The sequence below is a fragment of the Arachis ipaensis genome, chromosome B08, assembly GCF_000816755.2.
Source record: "Arachis ipaensis cultivar K30076 chromosome B08, Araip1.1, whole genome shotgun sequence".
Classification (NCBI taxonomy): domain Eukaryota; kingdom Viridiplantae; phylum Streptophyta; class Magnoliopsida; order Fabales; family Fabaceae; genus Arachis; species Arachis ipaensis.
This window is the reverse complement of record NC_029792.2, coordinates 92,496,177-92,506,992: the sequence shown is the minus strand read 5'-3', so window position 1 is coordinate 92,506,992 and position 10,816 is coordinate 92,496,177.

The following is a 10,816-nucleotide window of genomic DNA, read 5'->3' as shown; positions in this document are numbered from 1 at the left end:
CTAAATAACTTGTTATTACCCATTAAACCTTGAAACTAGTGGTCTACTAGAATAAGGTTGGGTTCCCATCATTTAGCAATAGTAGGTTTTAATCCCATTTTTGTGAGATGATCAAACTTTTCCAATACCTTTTTAATATAATGAGATTGACTTAAAGTAAAGCCAACTTCATTCTTATGCACCTTTATGCCTAATATTGTATCAACTTCATTCAAATCCTTCATCTTAAATTTAGAAGTTAGATACTCCTTCGTTATACGAATTCCTTCTAAATTGTTCCGATGATTAACATATCATCAACATATAAACAAATAATTACTCCATAATCTTTAGTAAATTTTGAGTAAATACATTTATCCGCACTATTATGTGAGAAGCCATTTGATAACACCACTGAATCAAACTTCTCATGCCATTGTTTAGGCGCTTGTTTTAGCCCATACAAAGAACTTTCTTTTCATTTCCGAGTAGCACATAGCTTTCCGGTTACTCCATATATATTTCTTGTGGAACATTAGTATCATTTTGGGGATATTCTGAATTAGAAGTTGAATAATTGATAAATTTATTTTCAATAAATTCTATCTCTCTTGATTCAACAACTACATTAGACACTAAGTCTAATGTTTATATGCTTTAAAATTTTGAGCATATCCTAAAAAAGTGCCTTTTATGGCTCTTGACCCCAATTTAGTTCTCTTTTGATCAGGAACTCGATAAAAGGCTAAACACCCCCACACTTTAAGATCATTTAAATTAGGTTTCCTTCCTTTCCAAATTTCATAAGGAGAAACCTTTCTATGTCTTGATGGTATCCTATTATGGATATGACATGATGTCAATAATGTTTCACCCTATAAATTGTAAGATAATTTTGCATTTAGTAACATTGAATTAACCATATCTACTAAGGTATGGTTTTTTCTTTCTTTTCCTTTCTGCCAAACTATTTTTTGCGGAGTATATGGAGCGAAATATTCATGCACAATACTACATAATTCACAAAAGTGATCAAATTCATTAAAAAACTATTCTTCACCTTGTAGTGATACAGGGATCACCACTTGTAGATCACGAAGTCTACTTACAAGGATTTGTAATTCATGAATTTGATCCATGACAGGCATAGTATCATTCATAATAAATTCAAAATATTTCATCATAATAAACTTATCTGTTCCTTGTCGTTTAGTATTGTAATTTTCTTCCAAAGATTTACAAATCTCCAATGGTGATTGAATTAACATGTGACCTCGACATGTAATAGTATCTCCATCACGTTTCTTCTTCAATTGAACAATCTTTTCTTCCTCTTCCAGTGTGGAATTTCCAGCAGCATTGGCAATTGATATAGCCTTTGGGTTAATCACATATGCAAGATTGAGAATCGAAAGAAGAAACATCATCTTGCCCTTTCAACGGTTGAAGTTTATTCCATCAAAGCGATCTAACTTGACAAACTCTTGATTCGTGACCTTGAACTTGGTGTTTTAATCTTGTGCCATCTTCAACTATTATCTCTCTAAAATTGTTGGGTATATGATGATGGTAAGATGACAAAATCTTATATTTATGTAGTGGTTTCAAGGCACGATTAGATCGCTTTCTTTAGAGAGATATTTGTCCCCACACTTAGTTGCTATAGGGTTGATGACAATACTCTCCCAGGATACAATGAAACCTAAGAATTTCTTAATTAGCAATTGTAAGAAATTCTCAACTCTCTTGAACAAAGAAAAACTCTTAATGGTTGAGTAAATTGTACACTTAGTACTTAGTTTCTGAAATAGTGGACAAGGACTTATTTATACATATTGCACGTAGCAATTATGATTAGTTACGTATACAAATGGTTGTGTCTTTTCTATTGCCAATAGATACAATGTTTTGAACATATACAACTCTTAAAGAGTTGTGACCCTTTACCTAATAGACACAATGTTTTGAACACACACTCCAAAATTCAAATATTAACTAGAGTAAATCAATTATTTCTCAATAATTTAATTATAAATAGTTCTAATACTACTTGTTAAAAATTTTTAGAATTTTTTAACCCAAAATCATCCATATTAAATCATTAAAAAAATACTTGAATACGAAAGCGTACCTTAATTTGTGAGCAAAATTATTAAAAGAATTTGGTTCTTTGATCTTCCTCAATCAAAGCCTTCTGTATTGCTAATAAGGCTGAATCACAATTCTGTGATGGGAAAAGAGTTATGGAGACCGCTTTGATATATTGGGGACTAAAATCCTAAAGTCACTATTTATATTTGAGTGTAGTACCCATTAAATTCAAAAACCCAAATACAATAATATTTCTAGTTTTATTCTCATTTAATTCTAAATGAAAAGTAATAATAACTTATTCCATTAGCATTTATAACAATAAATGAGATTACCGTTATATAAGTTATTTAATATGAAATAGCTTAATTTATAATTATAATTAATCCATATAACCATGGTATATCCGTGGTTTGTTATCTGATGTGGAATTTTTTCACTTTTTTTTGAGTTTTCTTTTTTTCCCAAAAAAGTCACTTCAAGGATCTTAGCTTTTTGTCGCACTCATCTTCTCTATTTTCTTCTCTTTCTTTATTTATGGTGTGCTTTCCTCCCCCCCCCCTCTCTCCCTCTCTCTCTTTCTCTCTGGCCCTAATTTGCTTTAGGAGTGAAATTGATCCATGTTCAGTCTCATTCTGGCTCCATTTCTTTTCTTCTATAGAATTTCAAATCATCTCCTATAGTTGTGAACCATAAAACCCTTCCAGAGATTATGATAAAAATCTATGGAGTTTGAGAGAGGTGCCAGGGAGGGAGCAGGAGCGTGCTCAGTATTTGGATAGTCAAGTTGGATCTATCAATCTTCATTGATAGAGGTGCCAAGGAGGAACGATCAAACGGGGTTATTAGATCCAGTGGCAGATTATTCTGGAGGGAGTTGGAGCGCGCTCAACATCTGGGTGGGCAATGTGGGAGGATCGATACCCAGGCCAAACAAAAAGGTTGGATCCCGTGGTTTCTAATTGAACATTAAAACAAATTAAAGACATTTATTTTTTCAGTTGATTTGTGTTCCTGTAATTTTTCTCGAGTTTAATTCCAAATTTAAAGCTTTTGTATATTTTCTGAACAAGGTCGTTTGTTATTTTCATCTGTTGACAATGTTGTATTTATCTTTCTATTGTTGATGAAACAGTGAAAAGTGAGTTGAAGGCTAAAATATTACGAGATGGGATTCTTTTTTAGGATATGCATTTGTGGTGTATCATTCTATCACATCATCCACAGGTGTTTGTTAACTATTTGTTGAACTTGAGTGCTAAATTCTAATCATCATACGAAATTGTCTCTCCAAATTGCATGTGTGTGTTAATTATTGGTGTTCTCATTTTGGATGAGTTGCTTGCATGTGTAAGTTTTAGGTTTAATCAGTTATTGAGGATCTTTAATTTGATAGAAATGGTATATAGAGTTACTGGCTTTACTTGATGCAGATTCCTAACAGTTAGAGTATATCAATTTCATTTGCCATACTAAAATCCACCATGTATTCTCTTTCTAATTCCTCTAAAGTTGATCATTCTCAAGATTTAATTGTATATAAATTTTGATGGGATGGGTGTTTATTGGCTTGAACTCTTCCTGATTTCTTGGCTTGTAATGATTACGAATTGATTTTGTGTCAATTTCATTATTTGGTGACTCTATTTGGAAATATTTTTTGTGCGCTAGTTCATTGGAATTAAGAGGTAACAGATGAAAGAGATTTGTGCTGGTCTAGAACTTCTCAAAATAAGGATCACTTCGTTGATAGCATAATCCAAACCGGCAATTAAATCCCCAACATCAAAGTTTAATTAAAATGTTTGTCACAATTCAAATCAAATAATCGGGAGTTTTTAAATCTCGAGTCATTCTCCCTAGGAATTGCAATGAAGTGCTCAATTATTGGCTAAGAGGTAAGGGGGTTGATGGCAAGAGACAAGTAATGTAAATAGTAAGGAATTAAAGAAACAAATAATAACTAAATATCAAAATTAATTAACTCAAGGCACTTAATCAAGATAAAGGAAAATTCAAGTGCTAAGAAACCTCTTGGCAAGGATTGAGAGTTAAGGTTACCTATCCTAGCCATTGACCACAAACACACGATGACTATGAAGAGTTAATCATACTTAGTCAACCCTAACATCGAGGATAAATCAAATAGGCATAATTGATCTCAATCCATAAGTCCTAGTGATGATTGGACTTTTGACGGTTTAGAATTTCACAAATGAAATCTCATTGCAATATAGTTTCTAAACCAACACTAATCCTTTCATACAAAAATTTGTTTGTCACAAGTACAAACCCGTAAAATCTATAAACCGAAGTATTAAACCTCGGGTCGTTCTCCCTAGGAATTACAACAAAGTGTCTTGTTATTGGTTATGAGGTATGTTTTAGGGTTTTTGGGATAAGAGACATGAAATGTAAATGGCAATGAAAATAAACTAACAACTAACAAAGGTCTTGGCAAGGTTTGGTGGTCAAGGATCTCTATCCCTATCACTAACCACAACATGAGAATTGGCAAGGATCAACCCCATTAAACTCAATTGCAAGGAATTAAACAACAACAAATCAAATGAACAATAAAGGAACATGAAAACATAAATTGCATTAAAGAGAAATAAAAGAACAAAAGTGCATCAACATAAAAGTAAAGGATTACAAGAATTAAATGCAAAACTAGAGAGAGGAAAGGTAGAAGAAGAAGAAATTACAAAAGAAAAGTAAATCAAAGCATGAATTAAACTTAGATCTAAGAACTAAACCTAATCCTAATTCCTAATCCTAGAGAGAAGTGAGAGCTTCTCTCGCTAAAACTAACTCTAAACTAATCCTAATGTGTGTATGAGTGAAAATGAGTGAATCCCCCTTTCCCCTTTCAATCCTTGGTCCTTATATGCATTTTGGCGCCAAAGTTGGTTGAAATTGGGCCCCACAGCTCTCAGAAATCGCTGGGCACGTTTTCTATTTAAAAAATCACGTGTGCCCATCGGCCCGTACGCGTACAGTGCGCGTGTGCGCCCCTTGAAGTTTTCGCAATCCACGCGTGCGCGTACCGTGCGCGTGCGCGTGGATGCACATTTCCAATTATTTAGTTTTTCCATGATTTATCCACTTTATATGCTTTCCTCTTCACTCCTTTGATCCATTCCTAGCCTTTTCAACCTAAAATCATTTAACAAACAAATCAAGGCATCTAGTAGAATCAAAGGTGAATCAAATTTAGCTAATTAAGGACGTAGAAAGCATATTTTCACACTTAAGCACAGGTTGGGAAACAATCATGAAACCATACTATTTCATTGAATAAATGTGGGTAAAAGGTGATAAAATCCCTTAAATGAAGCATAAGATAAACCCTAAATATGGGGTTTATCACCTAGCCAACTCACTAATTAGCTTAGTGAAAGACTAGCGTTAGTAGAAACCAAATCAACTAACTACCCTAATATATCAATCAAGAATGGACATCAATGACTCAAGGTTACCAAAATCCTCAATTCCAAGCCAAGAGTGTGGAAAACTATACTAAAACTAAGCCAAGTATTGTATCAAACACTTAGTGTGCATGAAAATAAAAGCATATCAAATTGCAATAAAAATAAAATTTAAAGCTATAAAATGCAAGAAAATAATAATAACAACTCAATTAAACATCAATAACCATAAAAACATCAAATTGCATTAATAGAAATTAAAATTAACAAGAGTTCATCAAACTAAAAAGTTGCTGAAATGAGAAATTAACAAGAGAAACTAAGACAACTAAACTACTAGAGCATGGAAATATAAATGAAACTATAATAAAACAAGAATTAAAGATAGAAATTAAGGAAAATTAAACTAAAAAAGCCTTAATTCTAGAGAGAAGAGAGAGCTTCTCTCTCTAGAATAACCTAAAGATGTTGCTAAAACTAAACCTAATTGCTCTCTTCCTTGTTCCCTCTTGAATTAGGCTTGAAATAGCTTCATAAATGAGTTGGATTAGGTTCTGGAGGCCCAAAAATCGCTGCCAGTGTTTTGCATTTAATAAAGTCACGTCCTGTGCGTACGCACACTTGCTGATTCTCTTCTCGTGCGTACACACACATCATTTTGTGTATGCATGACTACACGAATGAAAGAGCAAAACCATCGGTTAAGAAATTTCTTCTCGGTTAAAGGAAATAACTTCGTTGCAAGTATAGTTTCCAACCCACAAGTAATGCTCAATCAAAGTTTAATTTTTTTTGTTGTCACAAGTCCAACCCAATAAAGATAACTGAGAGTATTAGTCCTGAGTCGTTCTCCCTAGGAATTGCAATCAAATGCTAAATTATTGGTTATGAGGTTCAACGGTGGTTGGGTTGATAAAACAAGAAATTAAAAAGACAACAAAAGTAAAGCAAGCAACTAAAGTAAGCAAGTAATAAAGAGAGACATTCACGGAAAGGATTGAGAATATAGGCTTTCTATCCTAGTCATTAATTATCTTACAATGATTAACAAGAGATAATCTTATTTAGTCATCTCCAACATAAGAAGAAGGTATAATGTTATCTTCACGTTGAGAGAAAGTCAAATAAGACTAGTTAATCTCAATCTAAAAGTCCTAATCAACTCACTAATTGAATTAGCAAGAGATTAGAGTCAATAGAAATAATATTAACTAACAACTCACTAATTGGGTATTGATGCCTCAAGATTGCCTAATTTCTCTTTCCAAGCCAAGAATGCTCAAAAAGCTACTCTAGCATCCAACCAAGCATTTTGTCAAACACTTGGGAGGCAGAAAAGGAAAGCAAGGTAAAATTGCAAGGAATAATAAATTCTACAACTACACAATGCAAGAAATTAACACTAACAACTCAAGAAAGCAATATTAAACATGAAACATAAATTGCATTAAAGAAAATCCAAATCCAACAAGAGTGCATCAACATAAAAGAGGCATAAAAAGGGAAATTAGCAAGAGAACTAAGAAGAAAAAAGATGTAAGAACAAGAAATTATAAAGAAAACAAGAAATTAAACCTAGATCTAAGAGGAATTGACCTAATTCTACCCTAATTCTAGAGAGAAGATGGAGCTTCTCTCTCTAGAAACTACCTAAAGCATGATCCTAAGCTAATCTAATTGCTCCCCCTTTGTCAATCTTGAATTCTACATCAAATAGCCTCAGAAATGAGTTGGATTTGAGCTTGAGAAGCTCAAAAATCGCTCCCAATGTATTCACTTTAATGAGGTCATGTGATCAGTGTCATGCATGCGCGTGGTCGACGCGTGCGCGTCTCCTGTCAAATTCCCTCCCCACGCATAAGCGTGGGTGACGCGCACGCGTCGATGGCCGATCTCCTCCTCACGCGTGCGCGTGGTTGACGCGTGTGCGTGGCCTTCAATTCAGCTAATCCTCATTTTCTCATGAATTCTCCACTTTGCATGCTTTTCTCTTCACTTCTTCCATCCAATACTTGCCTTATGAACCTGAAATCACTCAACAAACATATCAAGGCATCGAATGGAATTAAAGTGAATTAAATTTAGTTATTTAAAGGCCTAAAAAGCATTTTTTCACTCTTAAGCACAAATTTAGGGAGAATTACAAAAGCATGCTATTTCATTGAATAAATGTGAGATAAGTTGATAAAATTCCCTAAATTCAACACAAGATAAACCACAAAATTGGGGATTATCAACGAACTTCCAAACATGCGTACGAACACATCACTGTGCGTACACACACTTGCTGAAAAGCTCCAAACTCCATTTCTTCATGAAATTTTCACTTTTTGCATACTTTTTTTCCTCATTTCTTCAATCCATAATTGCCTACTTACAAGTCTAAAATCACTTAACGAACACATCAAGACGTCAAATGGAATTAAAGTAAATAAAATTTAGCAATTAAAAGGCCTAAAAGCGTGGCAAAAAGCTGAAAAAAGTGTGGCGATAGCTTTTTGCCACGCTTTTTGAGCTACCGCCACGCTTTTTCAGCCTATCACCACGCTGACGCTGACGGTAAGGATGCTGGTAATGGCGACAAGGAGATGAGGCAGAGAGGGACTGAAGGCTAACGGCACAGCGAGGGTGGTGCTGGTGATGGCGGGGATGTGAGCTTCCAGGGTAGGGGAGGAGCTCTTCCAGGGTAGCCAGGGTGAAAGAGCTCGATTAGGGTTGGGGACCGGGTTGAAAGAGCGTCATTAAGGTTGGGGACCAGGTTGGGAGTGCGTCGTCCGTGGCTGCTTGCTGGGAGACTGAGAGTGGGCCGTGGGGAGAGAAGATGAGGTCAGGGGTCACTGGGTCAGCGTCGGCCGTGGAAAGTGGCGGAGTGGAGACTGCCGAACTGGGGAGTGGGGAGTGGGGACTGAGGACTGGGCGAGTGAGGTTGAATGGCTGAGGGAGTGAGGTTGAATTTCTCATATCTGAATGCGTTAATGCCCTAGCCCCTTTTCCCCCTGATTCAAGTATAAGCGCATAATTGAGTTACCGGGCCGCCGGGCCGGGTCTAGGTGACCCGAGCCATGGCCCGGTCCCGGTTTCACTAAGTTCCAAGGTTTCATTTTTTCTCCAGGGTCAACCCCGGGTCTCTTCGGGTCCCGGTCTTCATGACCCAAATTTCATTTGGTCCGGGCCGGGTCTCGGGCCGGACCGGATCGTGCTCACCCCTACTTTCCGGGTCCCATCCAAACCAATCCACAATCCTTATCAACGGTTCAAAATCCAAAATCAGTCCAAAAACAACTGAATCCAACATTAAACTCATTTTCATATCTCAAGGGAACTGTTTCAAAATCAAATCATTATCAACCGACTAAATTCATTCCCAAAACTTTAAAGAAACCGTTCGGCTACAATTCGTTTATCAAAATCGAATCAATTAAAGCAAACCAAACTGAATCCAAAAGGGTATTCTATTTTTCACATTTTCAATAAAATCAACTCAACTCAAATCGATTCCCAACAGATTAAACTCGATCTCAAATCTTTAAAAGAATCAACTTGAAAAATATTCCGTTTCATAAAGCCGCACAACAATCCAGCCAAACAACATTCATAATCATTCGAGACAATCAAACAATACATAAGGCTGATACAATCACCAAATACACATTGTCTCACATCAGTATCCATATGTAATAATTCCAATATATAAAAATATAGTTTTCGGAAAGCGCCCCTACCTCAAAACGCAAAACCATAGCCCAAACGCCTCATAAAGTTATTTTCATCTAAACCCAAAATCACCGACAATAAAAAACTCGGCTCTGCTTGCTCTCTCAAAAGTAGAAACAGCTACAAGCGGCATAAGCAAACCAGATTCTAACTCCTAACAAATTAATACCGTAAAGAACTTAATATACATAACAAGACATTAACACGGAGGTTTTCGAAATGTAAAATACTTACTGTAATATGAAAACAAAACAGCAATGGCCTCTGAACCAGTTTGGCGGTAGATCCGGCAGCCACCTCCAGCGGCTATGGCCAGGGACGGATGCACATGTATAAGTGTGGGGGCAAGCGCCCCCACTACAATTTAAAATTTTTTTTAGTAGTATATGATAATAAAATTTATTTGCCCCCACTAAATTATTGAATTTGACCCCACAATAATTTTTTACTCAATTTTGGTACTTCATCGTCAATTTAAGAATTTTATATTAGATATCGTTAGAATGATCAATTTTCAATTTAAATGAAATTTGTGTTTTTTTTTATAAATCGACTCGAAAAGAGTATTATTTATCTTTTTTTATATTAATTTTAATTTTTTTCTGTAACAATTGCATTAATTGAAAGAACTTTTTCAACTATGAATTTTTTAATAAAAATTGGCTTCTAATTGTATGAGAAGTAAATTTCTAAATAAGTATATGCAGGGACGGATCTATATATTGTGTAGTGGGGGCAAGCGCCCCACTACAATTTGAAAATTTTTTGAGTAGTATATGATAATAATATTTATTTGCCCCCATTAAATTATTGAATTTGACCCCACAATAATTTTTTACTCAACTTTTGGTACTTAATAGTCAGTTTAAGAATTTCATATTAGATGTTTATTAGAATAATCAATTCTCAATTTAAATAAAATTGGTGTTCTTTATTAGAAATGAACTCAAAAGATATTATTTATTTTTTTTAAAATTAATTTTAGTTTTTTAATATAATATTTTTATTATAAAAATTATTAGAGTTTATTTATCTTGTGTCCTAAAGGAACATATTATAAGATTACAAATTGAGAATATTTTTTTTGGAAATACAAAAAATTTAAGTTTTTAATGTATTTATTTTACATTTATCAAATGAAAAAATTTAAAATATTCTACTAATACTAAGTTTGTCATGTGTCTTTAAGACACATATTAACTAAACTTAAATTATTATTATGTTATATATATTTTGCCCCCACTCTCAAAACTTTCTGGATCCGTCACTGGCTATGGCAACCCGACTCCGGCGATGAAGACTGAAACCCACATACAGAGACGATAAACCCTAAACCCTAAACCCTAAACCCTAACACTCTCAAAACTTTCTGGATCCGTCACTGGCTATGGCGACCCGACTCCGGCGATGAAGACTGAAACCCACATACAGAGACGATAAGGCTTCCGGAATCTTAAACGAATGGAAATCAAACTCAAAAACCCTTACCGGCAGAGTTTTTTGGCGACGGTAATGGCGTTTCCCGGCGGCCAGGCACGGCGGCGCGAGTCAACACGGAACCAGATAGAGAGGCGGCAGCTCGTCGGTGGCAGCGGCTTCCT